Genomic DNA, 15,893 nt, shown 5'->3' on the forward strand with positions numbered 1-15,893 from the left:
ACGCCAAGTGAACTTCGGTGGACAAACATCGTGTGCGTGGGATTTCTCGGGGTTCGTACGTTTCCTCCCGCTTTCCTCATTCCACCATTTCATTCATTTCTCATTATCACTTTCTCCTTTAGCCTAGCCGGCATAATTGTAGGACGTAAGCCTTTAAGATTTCATTTCATTTCATTTCTTAACACTGTACACGTATTATATTAGCAAATGTTTTTCGTTTGTTTGTAAAATGATTAGAAAATTAAGGTATTATAGGAGGAAATAATTGATGCGAAGAAAAAAGATGGCAAAAAATATGAAAGATACTGCTAAAACTTCTTAAGACAAATATTAGTCAATCATACCTTCTTTTTTTATTATTTTACAATATATGAATATTTATTATACGTAGACACTGCATTTATAACATACCTAATCAACCTTCCTATAACTGAGGAGTTTGATATAATAAGGGGGTAAACGAGTTTACGCCCTTTTTGCATCAAATGCATTTGTGGCTTTTGCCATGCCTTTTTAGCCTCCTGGTAAAATTTCAATTCATTATCGGAATAAAATGCTGCATATTACATTGTTATATGTAGAAAAAAACAAATAAATAAATAAAACACTACTTAAATCTTCAACATAGTTTTTCTCTAAATGCTTGTGTCAGACTTACGCCGTTATTGCATCAAACTCCTCAATTTACTTTCCTATGTCTCATATTAACGTTGACAAATGGAACGAAATCTTTTAGTTTTATGTTCTACGGCTACGCTAACCGTGGATGAGAAATGAACTAAATGACTGAATGAAGAAAGTGGGAGGAAACCGGAGATCCAGACACACGGTGTTTGTCCACCGCAGCCCTTAAACTAACGTTGAGAAACTGGTTTGTTTTCACGTCTTTTTCTCTAAATAACAATTATGTAATTTATAATGTAATATTGAGAAACTGCTTTGTTTCACGTCTTTTTCTCTAAATAACAATTATATAATTTATAATGTAATATTGAGAAACTGGTTTTACGTCTTTTTCTGTAAATAACAATTATATAATTTGTAACGTAATATTTGCTAAATATATATGTATGAATTAGTTAAGCATTACCTTATAGTTAATATATAAACTCTTCGTAAATGTATAGTTTACGCATCTAGTCTCAATATGACTAGAGACTGAATATATAAAACTGAAAGTGGGTATGCTGTGACTTAAAAACTCTTGAACAACCCAACCGATTTCGATCACAGTTTCAACATAGATACGGTTTGTGCCTGGGATTTTTTAAAATCATCTCACTTTGATGGTACACGTGAGGGGCTGGGGGAAGATATATAATAATGATCGATATTAGTCCCAAATCAATAGTTTTCGTATTCGCCGTGATGAACAGTGATACTTCTGATGCAGGTTAAATCCAAATTCAGAACCACAACTTGCGGGAGGGGATATATATATATATATCGGTCATTTTCGATCATTTTATATAGAAATATTCGACATCAGAGAGTTCTTCAGTAATAGTAAAAAGTTACTGACTAACGAAACATATTAATTTTTCTTGTTTTAACCCAGCGGAGCGAGTGATTGACGCTAGTTAAATATAACTAATATTTAATTCATGTTTATCTGATATTTAGCAAAGGTTAGACATGCTACTCATCAATCCATACATAGTATGATATCGAGCTCGCAAAAAAAAAATAAAAAAAAAAGGGATATGCTTGATGGTAAATCTTTATAAGTAGGTTTAGAAAAAATAGTTGAAAATATAACTTTTATAGCGCTAAAATGTTTGTCAATCGCTGACAATAAACATTATTTGTTTATTTGCATTTGTCTTCTAAAGGTGAAACAGTATACAGTTAACAATGACACAATTACTGCTAGCGATGACACATATAAAGTTAACAGTGACACAGTTACTCCTAACAGTGACACAGTTACTCCTAAGAGCGAAACAGATACTCCTAACTGTGAAACATATAGTTAACAGTGACATAGTTACTAGTAACAGTGACACACGTACAGTTAATAGTGATAGTTATCCCTAACGGTCACACAAATACAGTTAACAGTGACAATTACTCCTAATAGTATCACTCATAGAGTTAAGAATGACACGTTATTCCTAAGAGTGACATATTTCTAACTTATGTCATTATTTAATTTTATGTTGTTGTTTTCTTCTGTTTCAGAGACATGAATAAATTCTTTTGAACTTCAGAACAATTTTATTTGTGGAAAACACCATAACGTAATTTGGATTTGCGTAGCCTACCTCCACAGGTATTATAATGAACTGTCACAAATTTAATGTAATGGTAATCCTGGAACGCTGCTGATTTGGTTAATCAGAAATTTGTGTTTATATGTTAGAGCTCCTTCGTAGCTAAGCGATTAGAGTACGTGCCTTTTGCGTGTGAGGCTCGGGTTCGATTTCCGACGAGAGCTCACGTGGTTCGGATTCCACGTTAATCAGTAGGTCCCGTCTCATATAGCCTCATTGCTGAAAGGGACGTTAAAACAATTAAAGTCAACTCTGTTTGTATGTTTTAATGAATGTTTATACTTGATCAATATTTAAAAATTATGTTTGCTTGCTATATGATATAAAACAGAAGAATTATCTTTGGTTTTCTCACACGAAGAACAATCATTTCTTTATAGCGACTGACAATATATCTGACTTAAGACAAATCTAAATTCAATTGTTATTAAATAAAGATCAAAAATAGAAATAAAAGAATACAACTAATAATATTTGTAATACGGTATTGTTTCTTTGTATAAACTGCAATTTATTGTAATATTATTTATTATGCAATGCCTGCTATCTAATGTCCTAGTCAATGTAAATAAATAAACTGATAAGCTGAAGTAATGTATTTATATTTTTTCCATAAACAATGTTCATAAGCATAATCTATGTAAAATGTTCAATGTTTTAGGGTACGTCCAGATTATAAGGTATTCATGACATGATGACCAACATGTGTATGAGTAGATTGCACAAAGCTTATACAGAATGTTGATAATAATAATGCGATGATAGTCCACAGTACTGTTACTTGAGTAATTTGTACTATTATTTTTGTGTACAGTTACAGCTGATTTTGAAAATTAATTAACAAAAACCGAGGATGTAAAGTATAAAAGAGACATTTATAACGAACGAAAGTTTCACAACGTTTAATGTACGTCGTATATTTTTGAAACTTTCAACTTATTTCGTTTCGGCGATATTAATGTGCATTTGAAAAACCTGGGAACAAAATAAGTTCAAATTTTATCTTTCTCTTCATAAATCATCACTTCGAAAACGTATATTCTATTCTTGAATTTACATTCTCACTCTCACCAACAAATATAGATAAAGAATACATGTGGTACCATATAATGACTGATGCTTTACACCAATAGTCTTTTAATACTTCACACACTTATTCAATTAACGTATTTTCTATTGTACAAAGATACAAGGGCGCGGCTAGAATCATTGCCACCTAAAATACATTGCAAAAATCAACACAAGATCATAAGATCTATGTACAAGATCATAAGACTCATGTCCAAAATAATTGTCGCATTTCTATAACTGTCTTCTGATAAGAATATAATTTGATAATGATTTTGCAGGGTTCTTTTAATACTGTGTTTCGATCCTTTAAATTATCTGTTTCGATGCTCTAAAGTGACAATTAGAGAAGCTACTTAATTGTCAATTTCGTCTATTGAAAGAAATTATTTTTAATTTTGAACACAAACTGGTTTATTGACTATTGTAGTTACAGATAGTATAGTAGATTACAGTAAGATATCTTATCCCCTCACGGGATACCGACTTTGCTACCCAGATCCACAGCTCATAAATCAGAGAGAGGAGAGAAAATGACTTACGCTGCAGGTTTCAGTCCCATACTCCAGGAAGGCCAGATCTTCAAACACTTTGTAGCGGGGAGACTAGCTGCGAAGAGCGGCGATGAGAGTGAGATGCCCCCGCTGCTCCCACCCACCTTTTTATTTGGAAGTTTATCTTTGTTTTTTCCTTTTATCTAGTTACTAAAAAATACTTTAATAGTCATTTATGTGAAGGTTGGGTGTTAGCATGCGGGGTCAGGTTCTATTCGGTTGCATACTGGTTTCCATCGTTTTCAGTCATTTCCATATCGAACTGTTTTTAACACTTAGAGATAAAAAAGAAAAAGATTTTTGTTTGTCCTTCCTGGCGGGTACGTGACAACTGATACTATGTGCATAATCGGGAAATGTATATTTTTTAGGGATGCGCACGAGACAAGATTTGTGGCTGTCTCGTCTCAAAAATGTGCTGTAAAAGTGATGTCTCGATTCGAAAAATGTGTATTTCTCTATTTGAAATGCCGTGTCTCGACTCGAATTTCGTCAGGAAAATCCTGTCTCGACTCGTCTCGTGCGCATCCCTAATATTTGTGGTAAATTTCACAGGAAAAGAATTATAAATATGAAAAGTAGAATCAGTAAAACGAAATAATGCTAAAAGGACAAGAAAGTTTATTCTCGTTCTATTGTTTTTATTTACTGCTCTTTTGATATGAAATTTGCCACATACATGTCTTTGCCGATTATACACATAACATTGTAAGAAATACAGGGTGAATTCGTTATCAAATTATAATCCTGCTACAACATATTTATAGACATGCGACAATAATTTTGGACATGGGTGGTACATGCTACATCAATGCTTTTCTTATAAATAATTATATTATGGAATAAATGCTCATGTTCCATGTTTCTTGTATTATCTCTACCTTATGACTTTAGTTAAAGATATATCACTTACAGGCTTTCTTTCCCCCCACAAAAAATGTTTGAGAGGGGAATTCAAAATGAGAGGATCCCACACTGAAAAATACTAAAGGATGTGCCCCCACACAAAACTGATGTGTAAGCAGGGCCGTCGCGTGTGTTGTAAGCGCCCGGGGCGAAAATTCCCAGGCATCCCCCCCAGTGTGTTATGAAAAACAACCAGAGTTTATTCTGTGCTCCTAGATTTAAATATGGAATGTGAGATCATAAAGATGTAAGATCATATGTAAGATCATATTTTAAGATCATATTGTAAGATCATATGTAAGATCATAAATTAAATTGGTATTATGTCAATTTTTTAAAAAGCAAATGGCTTTTCTAGTTAAAACATAAGAAGTTCATGAGAACATGGTTTTGAATTATTGAAATCGTGTGCTAGTCTTGTTTATTTTGAACTTGATGCACATCAATATAGTAATAGCATAGAGTATACAAATAACCATACAAATATTAAAGCCCAATGTGTTAGTGATAACAAAAACTTTCAAATTTTCTGACTTTCGTTAAAAACCAACAAAATAAACCTTTCTTTCCTTGCGATTAAGACATAGATTTTTCAGTAAAGTTATCATAGCGTTTAAAACTAATTTTTTTCAGATGATATTTGTAATTATTTGTGAGTATTTTTTTTCACTTCAATCCTACGATTATAATTTACGTTCAAAATCAAAATGTACAGTTTGTTAATGTTTGTTCTGCAAGACGATGTTAACAATTCATTGTTCCAAACCATGTAAAGATAATATAATGATAACATAAAAAACTAATAAATTACAATAGAAGTGAGCAAAATTAAGTGCATAATGACACATACATACTTTATTCAAATACTAAATGACATTATCCTGACTTTTCTGTGAGAAAATGTGAACAATATCTCCTTCAAATCTAACTTTCTGGCTTCATCATTTTCAATAGCTAGTATGCAAATGAATTAAGTCTTTCCTGGGCTTATTGTTGAGCGTAAAAATGTCTATTACTTGAGCAACTCTTGAACGAATAGGAATAAAGAAATGTTATTGGATTCTGCTGAAGTTTCTTCAGTTTGTACCAAACTGTCTTATGGATAAGAAGTAAGTAGCAGCAGATCTCGATCAGTTTTCCAAGATGAAAACTCTTCTCACAGAGGATTAGAGGGATTTTCAGTTGAATAATCCTAGACGATATTTTACGTTACCGGTAATTTTATTTTTCTGTGGCCTGATCATTAATAAAATATCTGAATTAACAATATTTAAAAAAAAATCATTTACAAAAATGACAGAAGAATCTGAATTACTTGAATTTTGTTTATTTGTCATGCCAGCGCCCGCCCCCTTGGTCGCGGCGCCCGGACGGCCCTGTGTGTAAGCACTTTTCCTTTTCTCTGGTGGTGGTAGAAAAGCCCCCTTCTAAAAAGATATCTGGGAGAAACGCTGGTCGCCTATATAAATAAGATATTGAATTTGATTTTGAGCTTACCATTCCTTTCAGCAGTGAGGCTATATGAGACGTTGACCTACAGCTTAACATGATATCCAAACTACATGAGCTCCTGCGGGAATCACACTCGGGTCTCGCACACCACAGGCACGTAGTGAACAGTCTAGCCATGAGGGAGCACCAAAGATGTTATTCTGACCTTTTGGGCCTTATGCAGAGACGTTTTGGGGATTGATTAGCGTAGGAAACATATGTTGTTGAACAATTTAGTATGGCACTAATCAAGCGTCAGAATGATTCTGCATAAGGCAATTTATGTTTTTGCGACATTACTCTGAATTTACTGAGTTTCAACTACAGCATTTTTGATAATTAGGGTTCTTTCTTCACACAAAATATGAAACTGTCCTCTCCGGGATATAGACATCGTATCTGAAATAATTCTACACATCATCAGGTTGCAGTTTGCTGCCGCTAATATCACTATTATTGCATACGAGAACATTCGTGTATTGCACATAAACATATTTCGAGGTGGATATAGGTGGATATCTTTATTACTTTCCTTTAAAATACAATATCATATACTTTTTTTTTTTTTTTTTTTTTTTTTTTTTTTTTGTACGAACAACAACTTTCAATGTTGTACGCTTGCTACTTGTGGTAAACTCATTTAATTTTTCAGTCTATTTGTATTTCAATTACAGTATATCCCTGCAGTAGCAAATGGAACAGTTGTCGATTCCTAACATTCGAGCAAAGTTGAGAACGATGGGTTAACTTTGACTCTTTAAATCGGACCAGTATTAGTAATACCTCCTGCTCTATCGCAACCCTTATTTTATAAGTGCAAACCCATTTCTCTGCTGAATGTCGTATTTTTCTACTGTTGTTTCTGCTGTCTGTGGTTTCTTTGTGACTCATTACAGGTACAATGGGTGCAATTCCAAGAAACTTGATCTTGGCTTTTTGCACAGCTAGATTGTGCATTTAGTCCAGCGTGAGACGGGGCAATGTACAACCAACATACTCTATTGGGTAATATTATGATCATGATATGACATATTTCGAATAAATACGAACGAAGTTCGATAATTTGACTTTTTGGAAAGTCTATATTTCGAAAAACTCCTTAGTTAAGTACACCATCTAGTTGCATATATTGTTTTCAGCAACTGCGCCGATCTTCCAAAATTTATGTAGTTGCTCATCAAGGGCGAGACGTGTTAGCCTATATGTTTTCAGGGAAGTCTCGGTATTTGATTCATTTATTTTTAGGTAAAATCTTTTATGAATACTGTTATAAAGGGCTGTGCTGTGATAAAGTAAAATACAGCGGTATTATAAGGATAAGTTGAAACAGCCCTAGCTCAGTCGGTAACACGGCTGACTTAAACTCAAGAGAAAAGGGGTCAAACCCTGGTTCGCACTAAAAATGTTGTGGGTGCCCAGCACCCACAAGATTATCTGTGTGAGTGCCGGAACTCCGGACCACCCACGTACCCAGCTCGCATGTTTTCAGTGCATATAAAGATCATAATACCGCTCAGATTAATTTGATATCTCAAACCGTTTCGGAGATAGAGTAAAAAGTTTCAAAGTTTGTAACAGAGCTTAAATTATGTAATTCCGAAAAGACATTTTAATTACACCTAGCAAAAAATACTGTTGTAATGTTTTAGAAGCAAACTAAATTAAAAATTGTTTTAAAATGCGCACAAATACGATATTTTAAGCAATTATCAGAGCCGTGCCGTGGAAAATCAGCACCCGGGGCGATAGTAAACGACGGCGCACCCACACATATATTCCAAACAATTTTTCCTAACTTTTTTTCCTTTTTTTCTCCCGAATTTTTCGCCCCTCTTACTTCGGTTCTGGGGGCCGTCGTCCTGCTCGCCCCTCCCACGGCACGGCCCTGACAATTATATCAAATTTTCCTATTTTTCATATCTCCCTAATGGTTTAATATTTCAAAATGCTGTAAACGGCATTATGATGGATATACGTATTGTAAAACATGTATGTAATTCAGGGTTCGTGGTATCTCAGTGGTTGAGCGCTCACCTCGGGTACTCCCATGCGCAAAAAAAATTGCGCGTATACTGTAACTCAAGATTTTTCGCATTTATTCCATTTTCCTTACGTTTATGGGTAAAATTCAGTTATTAATATGTGGAGATAATAGAAAGCAATTCATCTAAGGAGATATTTCCAAAAAATATAATAAAATAATAAAAATATAAGCAGAAAACCAAATTATGCTCGGTTTTGTGTATACTGGCAACGATGATTTCTAGGGATTTTTTCAGTAGCAGATCACAATTGCGGAGGGAATTCAGTAGGGGAATCGAGAAGTTGGATCAAGGAACTAGATAGTGGACTAATATGTTGCGTTTATTGGTTAAAACCTAGTGTGTAGATTGCCTGCCAAATATAAATTAGCTTCTGTCACAAATATTTAAAACGGACTTGTTATTAACGTTTCCTGCTGGGGAAACCTTACGAAATTTCGAACATATAAAGAAAACGGAGATATTTTCAAAAAACTTCAAAATAAAGAGACGCGTCATTTATTTTGCTCATGGTAGTACATGCTACATCAATACTTTTCTTAAAAAAGAAAATATATTATGGAAAAAATGCTCATGTTTCATGTTTCTTGTATTATCTCTACCTCATTACTTTAGTTGAAGATATATCACTTACAGGCTTTCTTCCTCCCAAAAAAAATGTTTGAGAGGGGAATTCAAAATGCGAGGAGCCCACACTGAAACATACTAAAGGATGTGCCCCACACAAAACTGATGTACAAGCAGGGCCGTCGCGTGGATTGTAAGCGCCCGGAGCGAAAATTCCCAGGCATCCCCCCCCAGTGTGTTATGAAAAACAAACCGAGTTTATTCTGTACTCCTAGATTTAAATATGGAATGTAAGATCATAATGTAACATAAATGAAGTTGGTATTATGTCAATTTTTTAAAAAGTGAATGGCTTTTCTAGTTAAAACATAAGAAGTTCATGAGAACATGGTTTTGAATTATTGAAATCGTGTGCTTGTCTTGTTTATTTTGAACTTGATACACATCAATATAGTAATAGCTTAGAACATACAAATAACCATACAAATATTAAAGCCCAATGTGTTAGTGATAGCAAAAACTTTGTAATTTGCTGACTTTCGTTAAAACCCAACAAAATAAACCTTTCTTTCCATGCGATTAACACAAAAATATTTCAGTAAAGTTATAATAGGATTCTAAAACTAATTTTTCCAGTTGACATTTGTAGTGCTTCAATTCAATCCTAGATTTATAATTTACGTTCAAAATCAAAATGTTTCTGTTTGTTAATGTTTCTTCTGCAAGACGATGTTAACGATATGTTATTCCAAAACATGTAGTGTAAAAATAATATAATGATAACATAGAAAACTGACAAATTACAATAGAAGTGAGCAAAATTAACTACATAATAACATATACATACTTTATTCAAACACGAAATGGCATTCTTTTGACTTTTCTGTGAGCAAATGTGGACATTATCATCTTGAAATCTAACTTTCTGGCTTCATTTTCAATAGCTAGTATGCAAATGAATTAAGTCTCTTCTGGGCCATTGTTGAGCGTAAATATGTCTATTACTTGAGCATCTCTTGGACGGAATAGGAATAAAGAAATGTTATTGAATTCTACTGAAGTTTCTTCAGTTTGTACCAAACTGTCTTATGGATAAGAAGTAAGTAGTAGCCATAGGCGGCGATTAGGAGGGGCCGAAGGGGGGCAGTTACCACCCACTTTTTTGAAGTAACCCATAATGTATATAATTTCATTTGGAAATGTAAAGTTTTTGTATGTATTACTGGTTCATAGAAAAAATGGTGCCATATAATATTTGCCGTTGCGTGAGTACGCAGGCCCTATTGGTTGTTTTTCAGTGAAGTTAATAAAGGTACAGGAATTGCGTTTTAATTGCCACGGAAAATAACCCAAAAATTAAACTTAGGAGCACAACAATTCCAGCATACTTTTACTTCTTCTTACAAGGGCTCGATATATTCCTCAGCCGTTTTGAAACGAATTGAGAGCACATTTCGCACGAGGAAAAAAGTCTTTAGCAAGTTATTGTTTAATTGCACAAAAATTGACGGTTCCTAAAGTATCTTCTCTTCTTTCTAATAGGAAGAAATATTGATTAAAAAGACAATAATAAGAAACAACTACCTTTTCCATTGTTTTGCAGTGTAATGTACGAGTGAAGTGGTGTGTTTAAAGTTGAGCGAGTGTATATACAATCAAATTTAGTGAATTCAACATAATTCTATTTTTTAGGATTATTTTGTATAACTGGAGTGTGGAGTGATTCTAAGTTGTTGTCTTTTGATGTGTTCCAAGAAAATGAAAACTGCATCTAATGGCAACGAACATGTTTAGGGAAGATACAAAAATGAGTATTTCTTTAAATGTCGTAGCATACTGGTATGCCTTTAGTATTTACTGTGTTTCATCTTCTAAAAGTAACATACATTTAATAGCATCTGTGGAATTAAAAAATGAAATTGTTCATTAAACCCCACTTCCAGGCCCTCAACTAGAGGGGCAAGGGGGCCTGGCCCTCTAAACTTTTCATGGCCCCTCCTGACCTCAATACAAAATGCTATTATTAATACTAAAATCACAATTTAGATTTTTGTAAGAGAATTTTTAGTGACTTGCCCCATCTTATTCATGCCCCCCCCCCAAATTTCTATGTTTGGTTGCGAGCCTGCCGTTCAATATACCTTTTGCAAAACAAGCCTTATTATTCATTACTATGATTAATATTATCCTTTGTATTTATTTGTTTTGTATAAGTATATTTGGTATTAAATAATCTGATCACACAATTTTCCTGATAGAATTTTAAGATGTTCATGAGCAAGCAATTAAATCTCTTATTACACCTTCGTTGTTTAAGAGTACAAAGGGCTAGTACCTACTTGCGTTGCTTTTGTCAATTTACTTAATAAAATATGAAATACGATATACGGTATTTTAACCGAAAAAGACAGTATCCTATTAGTCATACAACCTTCGTCAAACAAAGTGTTAGAAACAACTGTGGAAACTAAGATTGATATACAAATATTCTGATCATGTCTTGCCCCCACACTTTTAACGTCCAATCGCCGCCACTGGTAGCAGCAGATCTCGATCAGTTTTCCAAGATAAAAACTCTTCTCACAGAGGGTTGGAGAGATTTTCAGTTGAATAATCCTAGACGATGTTTTAAGTTACCGGTAATTTTATTTAGCTTTGGCCTGATCATTAATAAAATATCTGAATTAACATTAAATTTAAAAAAAGAAATCATTTACTAAGATGACAGAAGAATCTGACTTACTTGAATTTTGTTTATTTGTCATCCGGCGCCCGCCCCCTTGGTCGCGGCGCCCAGACGGCCCTGTGTGTAGGCACTTTTCCTTTTCTCTGGTGGTGGTAGAAAAGCCCCCTTCTAAAAAGATATCTGGGAAAAAACTGGTCGCCTATATAAATAATATATTGAATTTGATTTTGAGCTTACCATTCCTTTCAGCAGTGATTATGAGATCCAAACTACATGTAGGGATGCGCACGAGTCGAGACACACTGTAAAAATCGAGACGAGTCGAGACAAACGTACTTCTCGACTCGAATTCTCGAGTCGAGTCGAGACTGCTCGTAAAAATCTCGACTTGACTCGAATGTCTCGAAAATCTTTCTATAATTTTCAATATGATTTTGAAGAAAATATTTACTCAGAAACACTCCGCACGAGAATTTCGGAAAGTTCAGGACTTGTTGGGTGTTCGAGGAGTGCTGTCGTGAGTGTCGAAACCAAGGGGAAACGATGTTCAAACATCGTGGGGTTGGGCGCATCCCACTCATTATAGATGCCGCACGTCGTAGGCAGGGTAGACTGGTAAAACAGGACAGGCAGCAAACTACGGCACAACTAGCATCAGACTTTAATTATTGGCCAAAGTACAAGTGAGTCTGAACACACAGTGCACCGAACACTGCTAACAATGGGCCTCCGCACCCGACGACCCATCTATGTGCGAATATTAACACCACGACTTGGGCAACTATGAATGAACCCGCGACATTGCCACTGGACCTTGGCGCAGTGGCAGAGTGCTGCATTGGCTGATGAATCCCGATAAGTTCTTCATCATGACGATGGGAGGGTGCGAATCCGTCTTGTTCCTAGGGAACAGCTACTTGACACCTGTACTACGGGACGGAGATAAGCTGGCGGTGACTTAATTATGCTCTGGGGAACATTTACGTGAGCATCCATATGTTTAGTGGAGCTCGAGCAAGGCACATGACGACCGAGTGATATCGCACACTGCTTGCAGACTACGTACAGTCCTTCATGACGACCATGTTTCCCATTTTTCGACAAGATAATGCACCATGTCACAAGACCAGGAGTGTGATGGAGTGGTTCGAAGAACACAGGGCCGAGTTCCAAGTGATGTGCTGGCCTGCCAACTCGCTGGATCTGAACCCAATCGAACATATCAATGGATGTGATTCAATGTGACGTCAGAGCGCGTTGCCCCATTCCTGGAATTTACAGAAATTAAGTGACCTGTGTGTGCACATGTGGTGCCAATTCTCTCCAGTGACCTACCAAGGACCATTGCGTCCATGCTAAGACGCGTCGCCGTTGTTATCGGTGCCAAAGATGGACATACTGACAATTAGGTAGGTAGTAATAATCTTCTGGCTGATGTGTGCTGGTGTGAAACTGTCGAGTTGAGACACTAGTCGAGACAACATTTTCTCGAGACGAGTTGAGACAGGCTTAAATCTCGATTCATGCGCATCCCTAACTACATGAGCTCCTGCGGGAATCAAACTCGGGTTTTGCACACCACAGGTACGTACGTTAACAATTTAACCACGAGGGAAATCCAAAGAGGTTATTCGGACATGCTGGGTCTTAATCAGAGTCGTTTTGACGATTTATTAGCGTAGGAAGCATATGTTAGTCGAACTATTTAGTATGACACTAATCACGAGTCAGAACGATTCTGCATAAGGCAATTTATGGTTTTGCGACATTACTCTGAATTTACTGAACCTTCATCCAACATTGTTGAATTTAATCGAAAATAGAACCTAGAATATAAGTAGTACATATTACTCTGGTAAATAGTTGTGCCTTACGCTTCGAGTTATACTAGGAATTCCAAAATTATTTAGGACATTTTATATTTAAGAGAGGCAATTACACAGCGCGTGAAGTTATTGTGTTAAATTTCTCCGTTAAAAGTTACGACGTATTTCATAATTCCTGATTAGCATGAATCAATGCAGTGTGTGAAGAAAATGGAGGATACTTAACAACTTAATAATATATAACATACGGTAAGGTAATCAAAATAGTCTACCGATGTATAAACTATGACTATTTATGACGGCTTAAAAGCATAGACTGACCTATAAATTAATAAAATCAATCTTAGATTCCGCTAAGCTATTTAGCTTAGAATTCATAAGAAACATTACTAAATAATGCTTAAAACATTACTTCCACCTGCACATAAAAGCAGTGGCGTATTCCAAACTTATTTTATGAATAGTAACTACACATTCAGTAAATGAGTTCACAAATACGGAAGAAAATAACGTGCAGTTTGACAATCTGCCGGCAAAGTAGGAATGTAAAGAAGTACACGAATTTTAAAGTAAATATAATTATGTATTTCTAGAATAATGCCTATTTCATTGGTGCATATACAACTCGCACATCCAACCTTTGCAAAGATTATGGAAGAAAAATGATAAATGAATTTAAAATTACTTAATTACGGCAAATGATTTTAAAATTCTTAAGTCCCTAAGTGACTTTTCACCCTTACTAAGTGTGCCACACAAAGAAATTTGTTTCGAGACCTACTGACTAGTTCGAGATATTAACGGTCATATTCAGTAATAGATTGCGTCAAAGCAATACAAAGTTTGCGATTTTGTTAGCGATAATCGGCATGACTTCTTGCATTTTTTGCGTTTCTTTCTTGTATGCAGAATTTCTTGAACACCGCTTCGGAATGACCCCGTAGACATGTGTTAGCAAGTGAAGGAAGTGAGTAATTTACTTGGTTACACCCCCGGCAACCACTCGGCCAAAGGAACGTGCCTTGCAAACCACCATCTTGTATTGCTTCTACTACAACACACTGTTACATACTTAATTCATTAGTATTTTTAATAGAAATTGGTAATGTAAGAAGTTCGTAATATTTATAGATAGTATAGAGTAGTTTCGATATTCCTCCCCAAAAATTGCCTGAGAATAAGTATATGCACCGCACGAAAGTAGCTATTAGGTAACTGTATTAAACGTTTTTGTATCATATTGCTGTAATGTGAGTCAGGCCCGTAGCCAGCCCAAAAATTTAGGGGGGCCCGGTAGAAGTTAGGGGGGCCCGACCCAATCATATTATACTTCATCACCATATTACAGTTCATTTGCAAGCCTACCGTGAAATTTTATGGGGCCAGCCAAAGATTAGACGGGGCGACCCTCCTCCCCCCCGTGAATAGGGCCTGATGTGAGTTCGTATTATTTGCTCAAGAACGATTTATATCCACAGCATTACGCTTAATTAGTCTTTTAAAGAACTGAAAAGGGTTTCATTTCATCGTATGTCTATTCATCAATGCTTCTATCTAGTTTTAACTCTTTCTTCAGCATTTCTCCAACGCTAAGGAAAAACAGGGAATTATGGAACAGCAATATCAATTTTTACAGCCCAAAATTCTCAGCTTCTGCAAGATACCGAATATCTCAGCAAGTACTTGACTTATCGATCTCATATAAAGTTGACACTCGCATATCGATCGTTATGATATACCGACTTGCTGTATAAATCTTAAACCATAATGTACTACTAATCTTATCCGAGTTATTGCACCTTTTCCAAACTCAAGTTTTATTTCTTCTGTTGTAGCAACACTGTTTAACTGACACTTGTAAACTCTCAGCCAACTCAACCAGTTCTTGCCAGTATTTTATTTAATGTGCAAAAATAGTTAGTAGTTCATTTCCTGTGTGCGCATTTCCTGTGTTATAATTAAAAAATAATAATAATAATTAACGTTATTTCTCGAAAACTTAGCAACACTGACCTGCGAGTATCATCTCCTTTATCTTCGTTTTATTGATGATTCCAATTATGAAATAAAATCTAGGTCGTTCCATTCAAAAAGAAAAAAGAAAAAAACACAACTTTATACTGTGTTGGGAACACTGTTCATCTGGTGATGGTGGCCAATGTTGCCGTAGATGTCCCCATTCCAATAATTCCTTCGTGTAAAGCTTTGCTTCTCTACCTTGGGTTGCTCCATACATATATAGGGTGTTTCAAAACAACACCGACAACGATTGAGAGGTGATTCTTGACACCAAGGTAGGACAAAATATATAGACCAACTTGGCTGCACAAATGCTTCCTTTTGGACTTATAGGCTGCCGAAAACATGAAAATTTGAATTTTAAAGGTCCACAACTCCAAAACTATGGGTCACACCATAGTCGGTTCAAGATTTAACTTAGGAACTAATATATGACCTATCCAAATATCCAAGTTTCAGAG

This window comes from Thermobia domestica, chromosome 1 (genome assembly GCF_964235325.1).
Source record: "Thermobia domestica chromosome 1, izTheDome1.hap1.1, whole genome shotgun sequence".
NCBI classification, from domain to species: Eukaryota; Metazoa; Arthropoda; class Insecta; order Zygentoma; family Lepismatidae; genus Thermobia; species Thermobia domestica.